Source organism: Alosa sapidissima, chromosome 17 (assembly GCF_018492685.1).
Source record: "Alosa sapidissima isolate fAloSap1 chromosome 17, fAloSap1.pri, whole genome shotgun sequence".
NCBI classification, from domain to species: Eukaryota; Metazoa; Chordata; class Actinopteri; order Clupeiformes; family Clupeidae; genus Alosa; species Alosa sapidissima.
This window is the reverse complement of record NC_055973.1, coordinates 28,295,465-28,315,923: the sequence shown is the minus strand read 5'-3', so window position 1 is coordinate 28,315,923 and position 20,459 is coordinate 28,295,465. Positions and strand designations below refer to the sequence as shown.

Genomic DNA, 20,459 nt, shown 5'->3' with positions numbered 1-20,459 from the left:
CACACACACACATTCTTTCCCCACTCACCTTCACTCTTTTCTTTATTCTTGTTAAGCCCGAGCCAGGTCTCCTGGGCACTGAGTGAGTTATATCTAATAACTCCAGCCCTTGTATGGATGGAGCCACCTGACGTAGAGGCAGTAGATTCTCTCTCTCTCGCATATTACGTTTACACACTCTTATGTGCAACAAACGCGAGCGTACACAAGTACACACACACACACACACACACACACACACACAGACAGACAGACAGACAGACAGACACACACACAGAGGCACACATTATGTTATTTTCCCTCAATCAGGCCTCAGCATTGTTCCATTAGCATTGTGTGAAGTCTAGTGGAATTCAGGTGTGGAAAATTTAGGCTCCCCCACCCCACCCCACCCCACCCCCCCACCTCCGGCTCCCCATGTGGAAAGCCACTGGAGCAATGATTATACCCTCTCTTCAGCGAGCAGTGGGATGTTTGCCGCCGCCGCCACAGTGTTTATGAAGCCGGCTTGAATTAGAATGAAGACACAAATGAGGACTTGATGGGGGGGGGGGGGCACAATTTAAAGCAGAAATAGCAGCGACACAGAATAAAAAAAACAAGTGAGGATTAACAGCTACAATTCTATTAAATTCCGTCCAACATTTGCTGCATTAATGTATGCTAAAGAGCTGATCACAGCATTCAAAACGCAAAGGCAGGGCCCAGCATGGATTTCTAAATGAGGCAATGACGCTTCAAATGTAATCTGCTTAATTAAGCCACAAAGCCATTGACAGGTGGGCTTTAATACCTCAGGCATACATTATGCTATGGTGTAAGTGTAACAAATTATTTTCCCATCAGTGGTGGAGTCTTTCTTTTCACTTTCAGACCGAAACCTTTCCAGGACCCATATTAATGCTCCCCTGACCTGCAGGGAGGTCAGTTTAACAACTCGTACAGTGTGGTACTCACATATGGGCCACGGTGAGATTATCAGATCAGAAAGCAGCGCAAAAAAAAAAAAAAGAAAGAAAAAAAACTCAGAGCCTCGCCGTCCTTCGTGGAATAAATAATGAATATCATATTTGGAAGGAAAATCCCAGGTAATGAAATGGGATGTGTTTTAATATCGGAGGCTGAAAAGCCATGATCCGCCAATTCTCCAGCCCAAGCCTGTTTTAATATCTGTATGGCTTTATATGAAAATGTACCATGCTTGGTAGGCCTCGACTCCACTGAAAGGTTCCATCTCAATTAAACAAGTGTGGGGATCTACACAAACAGGCACACATAGCTGCATCACATCCACACAACACTAGAATCACATGATGTCTTGAAGTCACATGACTAATTAGGAAGTGATAAGTGTTTGCTGGCTGCAAGTCAGATTCTCTTTGTGTTGGTGCTGGACACTATTGTGCGATTTGGGCTCCCTTTTCAAGCAGGTACTGTTGGTCATGGTAGAGCATGTTTAATCACTGCCATTTGAATTTTAATACTTCTTTATTTCATTTTATCAGAGTCATTTCTAGAAGGTTGTGTCTACTCTTCACGGAGGACACAGGCTTCTGCATGGAGTTCTAACATTTGTGATCACCTCATTGTGACCTGAGCTGCTGGGCTGCATTGGTAAATTTCTTAATATGCACATTTTTCATTGAATGTTTTATACCTGCACTGGAACATGTCTTAAACTACTGTCTCTGTCCATAGCAACGGAACATTCACCTTTTTGCCCTCATGTGTCAATGAGCTGTGGACAGTTGAGCATATTGAAAAGTAGGCTTATATTTTCTAGCTATGTTTGAGTGGACTACGCTATGTTGTTTAATGAGGCTGGCAACTAACATGCTTGTTCTCTCCTGAAAAGGGACCAGGCCAGCCACTGTTTTCCTCTAATTAGTATGCATTTCTTTATTGTGTTTGTTTGTTTGGTTGGTTATCTGACTTTGCCTCTGGGCCTACTACCCATGTGCCCCGTTCATAGTAGCATTGTACATTAACAAGTGGTGCTATTGATGCTGGTGGTTCTCCTCCCCAACTATGTCCTCTGCTTAGGCTATCCCTGTACAAGGCCGGATCCACACTGATGCTTTGCCCCTTTTTGCCAAGGGAGCACATTGGGAGACACGGTCTTGGTGTGTACTATAACTACAACACGGTGGGATATTTTGTAGTGGTATCTGAAGATCTTGAGTGTGTAGTGCTTGCTGTGTTGCATGCTTCGTCTGGTGTTGGGTTGCTGTCCTGTTTTTTTCCTCCTGAGCAGGGGTTTTGCATTGGCTGATCCGACCTTCCTAGACTGAGGAAAATCCACCAGTTTATAGCAGTATTTTGTAATACATTTGAAATGCATTTATATATCTGCCTCTTGTCCACTGTTCCTTTGCAGGGAACATATAGAATTAGCCACACTACATTCAGGGAAAGATCTGTGGGTCCTCCTGCCCATCATCAGGGGGTGGCGTAGTCAGACCGTAAAGAAGGTATACCGCTTGACGTGGTACCACACAAGGTTAAATCGAGGTTTAACTCCTGTGTTGCTGCAATAAAAATGGACTTTAAATACAGATCTACAGCACATTATCATACAACATTAAGGCCATGGCAGCTGTAAGATGAACTATGCACAAGTCAAAGTAATATTATCTGCCTATAGGATGTCTGTGTGATATGTACAAAAACGTTGGAGCGATAAGAATGATCGGACTTGTAGTCCCGGTGGATAAGCCCTGGGAAATTCAAAAGCACTGAACGGGATGAGTGAGTGCGATCGCCATCTCGCCCTGCGTTCCTGAGCTCCAGCAACAGTTCATCCAAACCGAATTTATTGGATGACTGCAGCTTTGATACTGCAGAGTGTCCCGGGCAGTTCGTATGTGCCGGCGAGCCTCCTTGACGAGATTATCAAAGAGAGCATACCGCATGAGATGTGACAGAGCCAGATCAATGATCCTGAGGCACGGTCAGATTCGGAAATGTGCTGGGCAGGGTAAGCGTAGAGCATGTGGAACTGGTGAGAGGAGCAGATGGGCTGAAGGGCAGAAGGACTGACCAAAAGCAAAAAATCATGAATCTTCACGAATGATACCGAGTTTAATATCTTAATATTGTTGTGGTGGGGCCAGCCTAGTGTGTTGAGATGTCAGAAGAAAAAAGAGACACATCTAAAAAAGAGGAAACGGAAGAAAGTAGTTGTCTGGTGTGTTTGTGTGTGTGTGTGTGTGTGTGAGAGAGAGAGAGAGAGAGAGAGAGAGAGAAGTTCCTGCTGAACAGTCCTAGTTAGCTGTCTAGTAATTGCTTTTCACAAGGCAAATTTGTCTTCACTCCTGCCCAGTTAATGAAATCAAGCAAAAGGAAAAAAGAATATGCCCTTCTGAAAGCTGGAGTAGCAATGGATCAAACATCAGAGGCCCAACTCCTCCATTCAATCTGTGCAAACACCCCAGGAGACAGGGAGGGGGAGGCGAGGAGTGCTACAAAATTGATTGACAGAGTTCTATTACAAAGGCTTATCGTCAGGCACTGTCCTCAATCATCCAAGTCAAGAATTTGATTTGCGCGAGGATCATAGTTACACAGATGCATGCGCGGAAGGAGCACACGTCACCTCGTGATGTTCATTAGCGCAAAACTCCCGATGCTGATCAGAGAGCCAGCGGTTGGTTTGGTTCTCCGGTTCTCAGGATTTGAGACCTCAACCCAGGCCGATCTGTGCAAATGCAAACTCGGGGTTAAGTGAGTGTTTATAGCTAAATTAGAGTTAGCATTGTTTGTAAAAACGGCTGGCTGTAGTTTACTTTCTTTTGTTCTAGTCTGTGATATTCATTCTAATCTGTGATGTGGCGTTAGAGTACCTTTGTCATGTCATGACTCACATAGGCAATAAGGCATACAGGAAAGAACATGTCATCATGCATTGCTCAGGAAAGATCATGACATAATAGCACAGTCTAACATTATACCCTAGATTTCATTCAGAATCCAGCCTCCTGTTTTGCAAGTAAGACCATTGACAATATAACTGAGTGGCAAACACACAATTATAGGGCTCAGAAAGCATAATTAAGGCTTATGCATTGAAACAACATACAAAGCAATACCTATTAGCGGATATAGAAAATCAATGATGGAGACTGTGGCCCAGTACAACATTTCTTGTGAGGAAACAGATGCCTTTTTAGGTTGACAGGGACTTACTTCATCCTGAAGAGAGTTATTTTCCGATAATGACCGGCAGACAATACATTATCCCGCTTATTATACGGCTACTTGCCAAAACGAGAAAAAAAACTTCACATGCACAATGGGTTTTTAAAAAATATTTTTTAACCCTTTTCGTGGCTTCCGTTGAAAAAACAAATAGTTCAAACACAAATAGAACTTAAAGGAACCATATGTAAGATTGTGGCCAAAACTGGTACTGCAATCACTTTCAAAATACTGAAGAGCGATGTATCCCCTCCCCCTCCCCCCTGACTCGAGGTTGCCAACCCTGATGGCGAAACACTACTGACTTTGTGATTAGTAGATAGGTGGAGGGTGGCGCATCAGGCCAAAACACAACATGACAAAACACAACATCAACATCAGTTGAGGGCTGCAACTTCACTTTTTAAATGACAATATCCTGGCCGGACTACTGTTGTCAGTGATATAAGTATTTGAAATTAACATGATTTCTTAATGTCTAGTGACATATCAGGGCCATTTTATGATTAATTGAAATATTTTTCTTACATACGGTTCCTTTAACAGTTTCAGGTGTTGCGTAGCAACATCTTACTTGCTGACTTTCACTTTCAATTAAATTCTATTGCAATAAGCAAACAGACTGAGCCTGACGAGCCAGACCCACATTAAAATGTAGGGTCTGGGCACTCACCGTTTGCAGTGCTCAGTCCGAGGGGCGGGATAATCAGTTGTCTTTCAGATTCCCTCTGCACGCAATAGGACAGCGCTATGAGTCCCATGCGTTTCCCACCAGTGAAGCTAGTTGGCTAGTTCAAACTTTTGCCAACTTAATAAAAGCTTAACTCGTGCCAACAGCAACATCCATCTTATTTGTTTTAGTAGTAGCAGGGAATTCAAGCCAAACTGTTGCAACTCTGCCATCCATCATTATGTTAAGCCCGCCTAACGACTCTATACAGGATTTGATTGGCCTGATAGAAGTTTAATTTTTCGAGCTCACAAGCCAACGGAGAGTTGCTAGACTAGCCCTGGAAGCAAATGTAATTTGCTGCCGCTAGGGTGCGTCTAGATTTCTAGGCTAGAATAGACTATTATGGAATAATAGTCTATTGGAATAATATGAAAGACGTGAATCAAAAGCACAAAACCCGTCATCATTGACCGCGGTCATTATATACTTTGCAGCAGTCATTATATGGTTTTAACAGACCACTAGGAAGGCCCATTCATGTGAATGGAACTTTCTGCAGAGCCATGTATTAAACTCGAATCACTAATCCCTACCAACAGAGTGATTCCCCCACTTCCTTGAATGCTCTCATAAAGGCAAATGCTACCACCCGACTGCTGTACTCCTCCCGGCAATTCAAACTATTCTCATCTGTACCCCCAACCCCCCTGATAGTGGAATGCTACCAGCGGCTATAGAGCAGGGATGCCCCTTTCTATCTTCAAAAACCGCTTGAAGATCCAGCTCTTCCAAGAGTACCTCCACTCTTAACACCACTAACAACCAACACTTACAGTAACTTACACTTACCATGACATCTACTGTACGTCCCTTGACTGAACTGTCATTCTTGTTCTTATGCAAAGAAGTAAGTATTAGGCCCCAGCTGTGGCGCAACTGGCTGGGGCACCTGCACTGTACGCCGGTGACCCGGGTTCGATTCCCGCGCCGTGGTCCTTTCCGGATCCCACCCCTGCTCTCTTTCCCATACGCCTCCTGTTACTCTCCACTGTCCTATCATTAAAGGCGTAAAAAAGCCCCCAAAAAATATACTTTAGAAGTAGGTATTATTATACTATTATCTCCTATTCACACTGTACCTTGATTGTTGATAATGTAAATGATTTAATTCATAGATGTAAATGAAATGAATAAAGGTAAATCTGAGTATGTGAGTGTCTTTGTGTGGGTGTGCATTATAAACACAACAAGCTTGTTAATGAGGGATTGCGTTTGCTTGGCAAATCACTCACCAGTTGAGGCGAGGTGATGATGGGGGGGGGGGTAATGGAGGCGATAGGAGGGCTTCCCTGCAGAACTGGACGGGGGCCGGGCGGGGTCAGTGGCAAGCGGAGGAGGAAGTGGCGGAGGAGGAAGTGGAGGAGGAGGAAGGATGTGCCCACCCCCCTCTAATTTGGCAGGGACAGCAGTGTTGGCAGGGAACCAGAAACGCAGAGGGGGGCGGAGAGAGGGCAGGGGTGTGCCACTGGGCTCCACAGGGGCCAGACCTGGGGCGATCTTCACTGCCAGCGCTAATCACCGTGAACCCACATCTTTCTTCACTCAGAGAAAAAAAGAGGAGGAGAAGAGGATATCCTGTTCTTTTTATGGAAGAATTCCCCATTTCAAGTGCCATTTAATTTATTAGTTAATGATGACTAATGCAACTAGTCAAAGTCAAATACAGTGAGAAACCACGGGCTGAAATTTCCGATAATGGTTGAGCACATAAAAGGTGTTTGAGTGCTGCTAGTCCTTGTTTGTGAATTATCGTTATGTACATAGTGATTGGGAAAATCTCTTTTCTTATACGTTTCTCAGGTGCTTGATTTTGTTAAGCACAGTCGTAGTGTCCTGGACATGAATAGAAAGTGAAGGTAGCCATTGCCATCATTTGTATTCACTATGCTGGTGTTTAATTCAGCTTTGATGGAAAGTGTGGGGCCAACACAACTGCTTGAATGTTATAGCTACTCCATCTGTAGGTTCCACACACTAGGTCGAGCTTGTAAAGTAATTTGATGTTTTAAAAAAAAAAAAAACAGGATTTTTTTTGCCCAAACCTTTCTTCAGACATTGGAAGCAGCATCTAGTGTACAGACCCCCACTTTTTCATTTGTCTCTCTTATATTACTGTCTAGCACATAGGATTAACTTTTGCCTTTTTGGACTTTACATACACCCACTCTAGCGGTGGCCAAGTGGAAGATTCCTATTGCTGTCTCAGCTTAACTCTCAGCTTGATTTTTTTAAAAGCCTTAATAAGACCACTCAGCAGTATAATAAGGACATTTTGATTGTTTAAAAAAGAGTGCCTGCCAGTTTTCTTGGATTTGTATATATATTATATTGTCTTTATATCACATCCAAAAAGCACCTCAAACAAACTCAAATTGAATACAGCAGGTGCTTTTGCAGACAGTTTCTTCCCTACAAAGCAACACAGCATAGGAAAGTCAAATGTTTCATCAGTAGGTGAAAGTTCATTGCAGGACCCCACTGACACCGGCATGGCCTTGCACTTCTGCCTGAGCAGAGGGATGGAAAGGTACAGTGTGTACAATTGTTCAAAACAACCTTGTACTTCAAAATGTATGGGAATCGAAGAAATTGAGCCTGAATCAATTCTGCAGCCTGAATTCAAATTGAATTGACCCAGAGTCTAGTATCATGGCTACAAAAAATCCAACCACTTAATACTTTACAAAGTACTTGCTACAGCACAACACACACGCTGGGGTATTGACTATCTTCCACCGAATCAAAGGCCAAGCTGAAATGCGGATTTGTTGGGTCCCTAGAAGACTCTCTGGTGTGCACAAGCAAGAAGAAGACGAGAGAGAGAGAGTGCCAAGACAGAAAACGGAATATAAATTCCCCTCTCCTCCATGTGTTAAAAAAGCAGGCTGGTGATGGAGGCAATGCATTTCCATAATGACTCAGACTAGCTGTGCGCGCCGAGGCCTCTGGATTCTTCGTTAGGGCCAGAGCCGAATGCGAAATGAGATGCTCCAGTTGTCTTTTTACAACCTCTCTGGGGCACCCATCCACCCCACGCCACCGCCTCGCCGTGTCATCCAGACATAAAACTGTCTATGTGTGTGTGTGTGTTTCCACCCATGCAGGTGGTCTGTTTTATTTCCTTTACTGATGGTATGTCGCTTATAAAATACAACTAAATATAAATAAATAAAGAAGGTTGACACTAACCCCCACCCCCCCAAAGTCATCAGGTTTCTCATTCACTTGACCAAAGAGAGGAAACTCTTAAACACACATCTGCTTCAGGCCCACAGGGATCCCACTTGCGAGATAGAGAAAGCTGCAGGCCACTAAACATTGTTCGAGATCCCTTCATTTGGAATCCAAAATAGCTGTTGACTTTCTTTAGCAGACACATGCGAATGTTTTTCACCGCTGAGGCAAGGAGGATGAGGGCTTCCTGTGTAACTCCCATGTGGTTGTGTCTCGAGACTGGAACATATTGCTGCATTACCAATTAAAAAAATGCCTCGTCGAGATGGCTGAACTCAAAGAAATGCAAAATTGCATTCAAATCGAATTAAGTAGGACAATTTGCATAGCGTTGCAGTGGTTCTGAGAACAGTGAGTGAGTGCATCCCGATCAAAAGCGTCTCATTTCTTTGTTTGTATATGTGCTCCGACTGGAAATAGCAACACCAACTCTTCCATGGTACATCACAACCAATGAAAAGTCTGGGCTGTCTGCTTTTACTTGTATAGTACCAATTACATAGACCCCCAACATGTTTTTTTTTCTCACCAGTGTTGAGGCAGGGGTGGGGGGCGTGTGAACAACCTTCTTCAGTACCTCCTTCTCTTTACCTCTGCACATGATTCATTAAAGCCAGTCTGACATATAACTCCTTGTTCCCATCCCATCTACTTCACTGTGGCTTAAGAATCCCATCTATTCTAATGCGTCTATGGGGCAGTAACATACAGTAAAATATTAGTAGCGTACACCCCATCCAACCCCGCTTCACTTGGTCGAATATCATGGCAACCTTAAAATGACACAGCCCGCTATACTTGGAGAAAAAAAAGCTAAATAATATTCATCATGATTTGGCTTACTGAAATTCAATACTTGGTGCTTTCTTCAATACGAGCAGGCATTTTCATTGCATTCAACAAATTTTAGTGGCACTAATTATCCACATTTCAGAATATTGACAACAGATTATTATCCCTGTAAAGATATAAAGATATATTGGGTCACTAAAACTCTGACTCCAACAAAGCACATGACCCTGGAATGAGACCCAAACGAAAACATCCCTCCTCATCTGATAAAACTTCATTCAGCTCTGCTCATCACGGCAGCCCGAATCTATATAATCCTTTGCTAATAAAAAGCGTATCCTCACATCAAAACATTTTTCGGCTGAACTATGAAGTGGGGTTATATTTGGCAGCTCTGAAGGGTGGAGAGAGAGAGGGAGAGGGAGAAGATCTCTGTGTGACTTGTGAGAAGAGCTCTCCAAATAAACTTGTATAATGAGAAGGGGGAGATTTACATAGGATGATGACTGAGGATCTTGGGTAATTACCAGTCTGCTCCTCCTTGGGTTTAATTTGTGGTGAGTTTAGTACCGGTTAGGATACAACACCAATCAATCCCCCTTTGCAGACACCAATGGGATGTGTGTCTATGTGCGCCTATGGTGAGATGAGCTTATTCTGCAAGGCAAATGGAAGGGTAGATTCTTAATGAATTGATTGCTATTTTATTTTCCCACAAATATTATATTAGAGAAAGCAGGTCTTAATAAACTGTAAGCCTGGTAAAGATATCAGGTAATGTAAGGTTTATCACCTCACAAAATATAGCAATAAAAATAAAAAAAAGGGGGAAAGATTCGTGGATTAGAATGCAAATCACTCAAAATACTCACGACCAAGTATATCCCCCCAAGACAGTTGTGGCATTGTTCATTTTCAGTGCACTTTCCTGTGAAAACAAGTATATTTAATCTCATTGTGTGTAATGAATGTTTAATGGGCTAGAGTAGAGAATGTGCATGCAATCATCACGTCTTCACGGCACTTGGGAACACCAATCGTAAAGTAGAGATAAAGTGGTGTGTGTGTGTGTGTGCTTGTCTGTGTGTGTCTGTGTGTATGAATGTAAATGAGCTTAAATGTGTGTAAATGTACAGAGCTCTGTGAAAGTATACACATACATTAATCTGATCATATGATTTCCTTTGTTCTCCCCATTAGAAAAATAGTTAACCTTTTCTATAAAACCTTGTGCTATGACAAAGGATTTTGAGGAACAGTCAACAGTTGAGCCAAAGAGTTTTATGGAAGAAGGCCCATTTGACTTGTATTTACGTCAGAATGTCAGGCTTGATTGATTGACACGACACAATGACATGAAGCACAAAGGGTATTGTTGTGGAAATACTTAGACAGATGGCTGCTTCTCTATCAGATGTACACAAAAGGATTTGGTCTGGCTAAAAGCCATATTATTATATTATATATATATGAAAAATGTATTGTATTTAATAATGTCAGTTTTTTAGAGATATTTGTATCCTTTAAGCGAGAATAAGAGTGGAGAGACAGAGAGAGAGAAGAGAGAGAGAAAGAGAGAGAGAGAGAGACCATTTGATGTGGTGGCACAGGGCTTAACAGCCTCACAATTAATATTTATGTGCCTCCTTCATGGCTTAAAATCCTTAACTCTAATTATTTCACCTTGAACAATTGCCTCAAAGTCTATTACCATCTAATTTACAAACTAACAAACTAAAGTGACTAATCAAGCTGTGGTAGTCACACAGGATTCTCTCAAATGCATGCGAATGAGGTGGCACATTCAGTGCTGCAGGTGACAGGCCGGGAATGTACTGACTGGATCCTGAATTAGGGAAGCCTGGGAAAATAATCAATAGCACAGGCTTTGGCGGCAGGTCTTTGGATGGCTAACACCTCCAATAATGCCAACCAAAAACATGCATCAGCTCATGCATTTCTGAGCATCTTAATGCAGTTGATGGGTTATACACAGGCTAAGTGTTGGGTGAATCCAGGCCTGAAAGAAAGGTATATAATAAGAAGACAACTGACACAAATCTTAGTGCTATAGTGCTAGTTCCTTTCATATTCCTATTGCACAGACCATAAACTGAAGTATTGCTAATAAACTTCTGATGTCCTTCTGATGTTGGGCATTTCCCAATCCCCAATTACTTTCACTGCATTGACCGTGTGGGTGACCATCGATGTAACTGCAAATTCTGCATGATTTACCTTCTAAAGTGCCACTATTTGTTGGTTTGACTAAGCTGCACATACTTGAAGGGGGGTAGGCAGAGCACATTACAGCCGATGCCAATTTGTTTATTTGAACAACACAGCCTCCCCAACAAGCAGCAATCCATCAGCGCTGCTGCATAGCCAGAGAGGAGGAGGTCGACGGGGCATTCTGAGATCACTTTAAATTGTAAATGATATCATTAAGCAGGGCTGCCTTATTTGGAGCAATCAATGCAAGAGAGAAAGTGGAGAGTGATCATATGAATACACATGCTGAGAATGGACGAGGATGAAGCAGGACTCAGGTTCTCCAGCTGGCAGGACTGCCCGGTCCACGTGGCTTGGGAGAAGAAATATCCCAGCGTAAAGGATGTGCTTCTAAGATAAATGATTGCATCTAAATATTCACTCTATATGGTTTCTAATTCTCTTTTCGTTTTATTGCTGTAATATCTCTCCATGTCTGTTTTTCTCTTTTTTTCTGCTGGTCTTTCCCTTTTTGTTGCTGTCCTTTTTGTTGCTTTGTTGATGTCTCTTTCTGCCTTTCTGTCTCTTTCTGCTTCTGTCTGTCACTCAATCAGTCCCTCCTCGTTGGTTGGAGAGCGTCTAGCTTCGTTGTTCTGATTGCCCTTGCGTCTCAGCCATAATGACCAGTCACAGAGACGAAGGTGTAAACAAAACTAAAGGAGAGGAGAGAAAAAAAAACAATACAACCCTTTCTGTAAACCCACCACATGTCAATTATTTATTGGAACACGCAACCAGTGTTAGTGCTACAAGTCAGTGGCCTGCTCCTCTTTTCTCCGACATAATAATTCCCCTTCATCTCTCCTCTTCCGGCCTATCCATCTTTCCACAGGGCTCCTCGCATCCCCACGCCCAACACTGACACCAGGTGGTGTGAGTGAAAAAAGATGATGGCCCGGTCGAGCACCCACAATGCCCGCTGCAGCAGAGAGTGAGAGAGGCAGAGGAAAAGAGAGAGAGAGAGAGAGAGAGAGAGAGGAAGGGAAAGAAGAGAGAGGGGGAAATGGAGAGGGAGAGAGAGAGAGAGAGAGGAAGGGAAAGAAGAGAGAGGGGGAAATGGAGAGAGAGAGAGAGAGAGAGAGAGGAAGGGAAAGAAGAGAGGGGGAAATGGAGAGAGAGAGAGAGAGGGCTGCCACTTGATCCTAATAACTCAAATTTAGCGGGGCTTGATCCCTTGCTCCATAAAATGAAAGTGTGTAAAAGCCATCAATTCAGACCACTTACGCACCGCGTCCTTTCACTGCCTGAAGCTGTTCCGCTTCACCGCAACAGAGCGTCAGAGCCTGAAGTCTTCTGCCCACCTCAACCCACCCGTATATGGAAATATTTGTTATGGCTGTAGCATTTAGTCCCATTTACTCCAACCAGTGTCTAGCTTCCCCTTGTGCCACTGGCTTGACAACTTCCTTCAGTCCCTTTAGTTTTTTTTTTGGCTTTCTGCTACAAGCAATTACTGGGGTGAGACAGGCACCATTGTAAGCCGGTTGAAGAGGCCCGTTGCAGGAGTCCGAGTGATTGATTGACTCTCTTCATTTATCATTGGGCTCATAAAAATGATACTGCCAGAAAGGATCGGATAACAAGCCCGACTGCTCGGTTGTAGGCCTGCTAGGCATCCAACATGAATAACGATTGAGCAAGAATTTCACAGCAGCACATGGAGAGCGAAGAAGAGGAGAGAGGACAGGCAAGATTATGTCTTCATGGCAACTAACAGTACAGTTATTGATGACTTGCATTTCACAATCATCACTATCAAAGAGATGGTAAGAGCTCTTTGAAACGTTCCCTTGTAAATACAATTGAGAGACATCTTCTGGCAGGACTGCAATTTATATTTCAATTCAGCATCCTGCTGCAAGTCCTGACAAGTGCTTGTATCCTGAACTACTCCACTAGATCTTTTCTATAAAATAAATAAATAAAAAAAATCAGTGAGGTCTCTAAATCAGATAATCCTCTCAATCCACACCCAGCAGGCTAGTGGGAGACTGTCTGGAGTTCGCATGAGGCCAACAGAGACAGTCTGTGTGTGTGTGAGAGAGAGAGAGAGAGAGAGAGAGAGAGAGAAAGCAGTAGAGACATGGAGAGGGAGGGATGGAGAGAGGGAGGGAGGGAGAACATCGAGTGACCTCATCCATCACAGCGACAGCCCGAGTCTTAAAGAATGGATGGCGAGCTCGACCTTGGACCTGGGGCACAGCCTGAAACACTTGATGAATCCGGAGGGCATTAGCACTTGTTAGGCCTGGCGCCATCACCCAGAGATGAACCGGTGACTTAACCCTTAAAGGAGTACCGTCACACCGGTGTGATGGGAATGTTGGGAAATGAACGTTCTAAAGAATATCTGGGTTCATTGAATTCAACATAGAATTTTAGAACCTTCAATTGTTGCGGAACTTAGAACGTTCAAAAACCTACACCTTTAAGGGTTAATCCAGTTTGGGAAGTGACGCCTCTGCCTCTGCCACAGGGACATCCCCGAAATACTGATAAAAAAAAACGGAAAAATAAAAAAGAAAGGATTGAGAGAGGGAGAGAGAAGTGTGGGCTTGCTCAGTAAGGGGATTTCATGTGAGGGCAGAACACATTTATTAACATATCAATTTTAATGGGAGAGATAATGTATATGTTGAGAATACATGATTCACAGTGACTCACTCTGAATAATGCACATACTTTTCATTTCAACATGCTGTGAAAGTCATGTTGTCAATATTGATAGAGTCCAAAGGAAGTTTAGATCGTTTGATAAACAAGTAACACTCCTGATGATTACAAGCTGATTTGCTGTTATTTAGTCAGAGCTTACAGCTGCATGAAGAGAGAAAGAGAGAGAGATAGAGAGAAAGAATGATAGACAGATGATGGGGGAGAGCAAGTTGGTGATAAAGGAGGAGGACGCTTCTGGATCTGCTGCTTGCACGGCCAGCGATGGCGAACTATAAACGCCTGTAATTCTGCGCTGCCTTTGAACTGGTTCCAGTCCTCCAGGCGCTGTCTTAACTGATTCTGTAAGAGGAGGGGAAGGTGCCGGCAGCCAGGAGTAATTGAAACCTGAGCCGGTTCAAAGATGGACCTCTTCTGCTCCTGTGGACAACGTGTTATCAATCAAGAGCTCGGGATATGATGCTTTCTCAAGAGGAGAATACCACTGAACATCGGCACTACCCCCACACCCTTCAACCCCAGGTCTTTTCTGTCCTGCTTTTTTCCTTCTCTCTCTCTCTCTCTCTCTCTCTCTCTCTCTCTCCCACGCCCCCCTCTCTCTCTCTCTCTTTCTCTCACTCTGACCACAAGAATGCCCTTGAAGAATCTTCTTAATTAAAATTCAAAGAAATAATTTGTTGACTGCATCCATTGTCTAATCAATACAGCAATAAAACTTGTGTTTTCACATCTTGGTTGCTTTACCTCCGAAGCTCCCACTCCCGTTCTCAGACGATGCCTTTTAATGAAGAGGCAGAGAACAACTACAAGAGGAACGTCGATAAACGTACAGTCAGTTCCCTCTTGGCCATCCACGTTGTTGACACATAATACAATAGTTCACATTGACTGAAGATAAAATTTCTACTAAAAGTAACAGCCCAAATCAGATAATAGGGCAGCAGATATGAATGAGATGGCAAAGTGAGAGGGTAAAAATGTGTATATTTTCAGTGAAGCAGACAGAGCCAGAGTGTGCAATCTATATCTTATTGATGGACTACACAGAGCTATCTACTCAGCGTGGGCTCACTTGAAGCAGCACTTTGGGTTAAGTTTCATGCAGACAAATCACTTACTTATAGATACAGAAATGAGGTCTATTTTTGTGTCTGCATGAATGTACAGTATGTACCGGTACTGTATATATGTCTCCATATTTCTATACATTGATACACTATACACAAATCATACATATATTGTTTTAGGGCCTGTTTAATGTATTTCAGACTTTTGACTCATCTTGGGGGATTATTGTGCAATTATGAAAGCTGTGAATGGCAGCCTCAACACCTACACATGTGATGAAAACCTTTCAGAAAGGTGTGTATTTGCATACGTAATATGGATTCCCATGACAATTTAGCAGCTGCACTCCCCAGGAGCCGGGGTGAGTAATGAGCGATTTCATTAGCAATCAGTGAACTTTTCTCATGATCTTCTGATGGGGTTCATCTAGAGAGTGCAAAATAATGATAAAAAGCTCCAAGATACTCTGTGTGGTTCAGGGGCAGATCTTTTCTTTTGAGTTAACCACCTGCCAAAGAATGTTATTTTGAGGCGTTTGTCCACTATGTATGTTTTATGTGTGTTTGTATTCTATGTGTCTGCCACTATGCATGTAACTATGTGAGTGTCTGTGTTTGTGAATAATGTGTTTTTTTTTGTGTTAATTACTGTCTCTGCAACTACGCATGTAACTTGTGTGTATGTCTGGGCATGCATTTCTCTCCCTGTGTGTGTGTGTGTGTGTGTGTGTGTGTGTGTGTGTGTGTGTGTGTGTGTGTGTGTGTGTGTGCATGCGTGCGTACGTGTGTGCGTACGTGTGCATGTGTGTGTGTGTGTGTTCTATCTACCTTGCAGTGCTGAGGCACTGAAAGCACACTTACCCTTGCAGCCCACAGACACATTACTTGCGGAGCATGTCAGACACATTTTCACACTGACAGGTTCTCCCCTTTTGGCATGTCTAATTTGAGGTTCCTGTTACCAGTGTCACTCTCTGCCAATCCACATCTCCGGAACCTGATGTCCACTGCAGCAAGGCCGGCCTGTAGCCGGGTGAAGGAGAGATTGGTTGTGTCTAAAGTCAAATTACAGCCAGGCCTTAGCAATTCAATTCCAACAAGCAAAAGGGGGGTTGGGAGGTGGAGGAAGGTGAAAAGGAAAATGCATCAGGGACGATTCGGAGATGTAACACCGTGGATCTAAACCGCATGGATTGTCTGTCACTGTGAGGTCACACTGTGGAAGTCATGACAGCTTTAATATAATGCAAGCAAATAAAGTCACAGCTGAAAGCAAATCACTATTCTGTATTGAAGGAGGAGACGTGTGTGTGTGTGTGTGTGTGTGTGTGTGTGTGTGTGTGTGTGTGTGTGTGTGTGTGTGTGTGAGTGAGTGTCTTGATGCATAGAGAGAGAGCTGTCCACTCACAGCATTAAATGAAGGTGGATATAGGTATTGTGTATGTGTGTGTTAGAGTGTGGCTACCCGACTCGAGCCCGACGGGTCCCGACAGGTCGGGTCGGGTTCGGACAAATATTTAGAAATTATAGTCGGGTTTGGTTCGGGTTCGGACACATGGGGGCGATATGCATTGGAAGCTTTACATTTAAAATGTCTTATTATGTTGGGTAACCAACAGGTCTGCTTTACATGATGCAAACATTTGTTTTTTGAGAATAAAGTAAAATGTAAAAAAATAACAGCTTTCTTCCTGTGTGCAAGATTTGTTTATGTAGCCGTGACAACGCATTTCAGGCGGCATGTCTTGGGTGACGTTAAAAAAAAAGTTGTTAGCCTATCAGATTTTAAGATTATTTGCATTGCATACTGTGGTAAAGACATAGGCTACCGGTAGACTATAAGGTCGTCTCGTTCAACTGGATGAGGATTTTCTTTGAGTTGCCCCAATTAACGTCGATGCTGCATATGGATCAGTGACAGACGCACTGTTGCAGTTCATTTCAAGACTTTGTCAATGGTAAGACTAGAATTCTATTGCAATAGGCTATGCTTGCTTGGGCCTCTTGTGTTAATGTGCGCTGTGTGTGACCTGCGTGCGTGCACGCTCATCTGATTCTGTAGACAATTCCATTTGTTGTTTGTTCTGTTTAATGGGCTAAAAAGACAGGCTATCCACAAACGTGAACGTTTAATCACTAGCATGGAAATAACTGAGGCATCATCTGCGTCGGGCTCGGGTCGGGTTCGGACATAAAAATGAAAATGCCTGTCGGGTTTGGACGCAACTCTGTCGGACGCGAGCCGGGTTCGGACAGAAATTTGCGGCCGGAAACACACTCTAGTGAGTGTGTGTATTTGTGAGAGAAAGTGCACGTGTGTGCGCATGTGTGTGTGTGTGTGCTTGCACAGGTGGAAGTGCTTGCATGTTTACAGCTCCTTTGAACCCTGCCATTATCCCTGGTGATCGTCTTGCCACCTCTCCCCAACTTTCAGGTGCTTTCCACCCTCCCGACTAGCAACTTGCCCCCCCCCCCCCCCTTTTTTTTAAATAGACGTCTGCTGTCGTGATTCAATCAGCTCCTGTGAATTTCATTAGAGATTTGAGATAGACCCGGCGGAGGATCCATTATTCTGATGTGTCCCTGGGACAATAACAACGGGCCGACGCCTGCATGCACAATGATGCTCCAACTAAGACAAATGGGCCGTCGCTGTGACTACTCTCCAAGCCGCCAGCTCAGGGCGCCGACGCACTGATCACTGATCAGTCACATGGAGGTGTGGTGTGTGTGTGTGTGTGTGTGTGTGTGTGTGTCTGTGCGTGTGTGTGTGTCTGTGTATATGTGTGTGTGTGTGTGTGTTAACATCAGAGCGAATGAAACGATGAAACGAAACTTCCGTCGCGTGAGAAGCCTGGGAGACAAAAGCCGCAGTGTAATTATTACCGGTCCCACAGGTGTTGGGATGCTCATTTCGCCGCCCCCTCCATGCCCATATGTCTGGGTGACAGAGGAGCAATGGCGTGGGGCACGCGTGATGGCACGTCACTGCTAAACGTGTACCTCTGATCCAGAGCCCTCCCGGTGCTACCGTAAGGCCAGAAATGGCATGGCAGCTGGTTCTAGTCAGGTAGCTATTACCCAGAAACCATCACCACCATACAAATGGGAGAGACACACATTTACATCTCACTGTGTTATGTCTATTTGTAGATATTTTTGAGTATGGCAACTTTTTTTTCCCTTTCTTTCCTAGCTTGATTGTCCTACAGAGACTCGTTCTTAAAGAACAGGAGGAGCACTGGGGGAAAATAAGTACACTTTGAGATTTAAGACGGTGAAGAGGGTTTAATTAATAATATATAGTCCAGGGGAAATATAGGCCACCGGCAGGCAGCAAGGACTCCATGGTCAGCATCTAATCTCAGACAAGATATTGTTGTATTCCATTAGTGGCGGGCAGCTCAAGTGCCGTGTCGACTATTTTAGGTAACCATTATATCATGTGCCAGAACGGAGGGGAAAAAATGCTAACAAGGTAAATTCAACCAAAATGTGTTGACTTTTTAAAGGGCATCGCAGATGTCGAAGACAAAGGTTGTTACAGCCACCTCAGCCTTCTGCTTAGTCCCACCTGTCCATGAAAAACAGCCCTCTATTTTAATGAAGGCTAATTTATCTATCATTGCTGACACCTTTTACTTAACAAATCAAAAGACTTCACTACTGATACAAGTTCATCTATACCAAATCTATACTGATCACTAAACTCAATGGAGCATTACCATTAACCTATAGCTTCGTTAGGCAATAAAGCAATTGATCCTTTCCCAACTCTAATCATTGTAATGGCAAATTTCTCCTAATTGCCTGACACAGGTGCCACGACCTGACCTCAACCTCACGTAGTCCCTCCGTGCTAAAAGCCAGTCGGTGGATGCACCTCTAGCACATCGGCCACATTCTTTCAGTGAGTCACAGACCCAAGCACACATCCAGCATGAAAGGTGCCATGTCAACCTTAAAAGGTTCCAATGGGAGATGATGTAACATCTCAGACACAGACAACCCTCTCCTCCTCTCCCGACACACACACACACACACACACACACCATAAACACACACAAACACAAGCACAGGAGATGGAGGTGAATGCTAGGGAGAGAGCCCCCGTGGTGAGCTTTTTGGTCCACTGGCTACCTCGCCTACCCGCTTGCAATCCATTGTCAGGCCACGGCAGCCCATTGACACGTCGATTGATTTCCTGATTAATGTACCTCTCTGCCATTGGTGCTTAGTGCAGCAGACATCATTTTAATGTGTGCATGATCAATAGCTCCATCAACACTGAAAATGTCCAGCTGACAGACCATGGGGGGACAGGCACAACGCACAAAGCAACCATTTTAGCATGAGGGCATACCTTTAGCCTCCCCTGGGACAACATTAGCCGCTTGAAAGGACCCAGAGAATGACTGTTTGGTAGGTTTGTGTCTTAAAGTGAAACTGGGTAATTCATTCAGGAAGCTGGTGCATTTGTCCTCTCACTAACACCAATCAAAGTAGATGAGTGTGAAGATTTAATTGGGTACACAAATATACCCACATGTTCTTCTCATTCCAGCTCTCTCTTTATCTTTCTCTCTCTCTCCCTTCTGTATTCCCTTGGCACAAACACCCACATGCAGTCTCAGGGGTGAGGAGAGGTAACATGCAAGTTGTTGGACTGTGCCTGGAGAATCTCAAAGAACTAAGAAGGATCCGGGGTTGCTGGAAATTCTCAAAATAGCTGCCGAAAAAATTTGCTCTTATTCAGACCTGAAGGCTTTCCATCAATATTTCATGGTGAGTCGAGGGGGTGTGTGGGGTGGGGGGGGGGTGGGGGTGCTGTCGTATACTAAGAATTTCAAATGCCTCATTCTCCTCCTCACCGGGAGAAGAAGGTGAAGCTAAGACAGAAAGAGAGAGAGAGAGAGAGAGAGAGAGAGAGAGAGACGCGCCCGCTTCCCGGGGCCCTGGCAATGGCGATCCCAAAGCCGAAAGGGGAAAAAAAATCCGAACTGACCGGAGCCTCCTCCATGAGCTATGAGATCACTCAGAGGAAGATGAAGGGGACAAGAGCCTGCTTCCGCACCTACCAGCCCTCACCACCACGTCTGTGTATATCTACCGCACCACGTCTGTGTATATCTACCGCACCTACCAGCCCTCCCCACCACGTCTGTGTATATCTACCGCACCTACCAGCCCTCACCACCACGTCTGTGTATCTACCGCACCTACCAGCCCTCCCCACCACGTCTGTGTATATCTACCGCACCTACCAGCCCTCCCCACCACGTCTGTGTATATCTACCGCACCTACCAGCCCTCACCACCACGTCTGTGTATATCTACCGCACCTACCAGCCCTCACCACCACGTCTGTGTATCTACCGCACCTACCAGCCCTCCCCACCACGTCTGTGTATATCTACCGCACCTACCAGCCCTCCCCACCACGTCTGTGTATATCTACCGCACCTACCAGCCCTCACCACCACGTCTGTGTA

General features: G+C 44.2%; 1 long non-coding RNA gene across 2 annotated transcripts; it reads left to right on the top strand.

The window, feature by feature from the left end:
• Positions 1-1,398: 1,398 nt before the first annotated feature.
• Positions 1,399-12,178, top strand: LOC121688779. 2 transcript variants are annotated; one of them, XR_006024688.1, is made up of 4 exons: positions 1,399-1,614; positions 1,699-1,764; positions 1,856-2,485; positions 12,164-12,178. It is a non-coding gene; the product is annotated as an uncharacterized LOC121688779 (long non-coding RNA). The 2 variants fall into 2 exon arrangements; XR_006024687.1 differs by having other exon boundaries at positions 1,699-2,485.
• Positions 12,179-20,459: the final 8,281 nt, after the last annotated feature.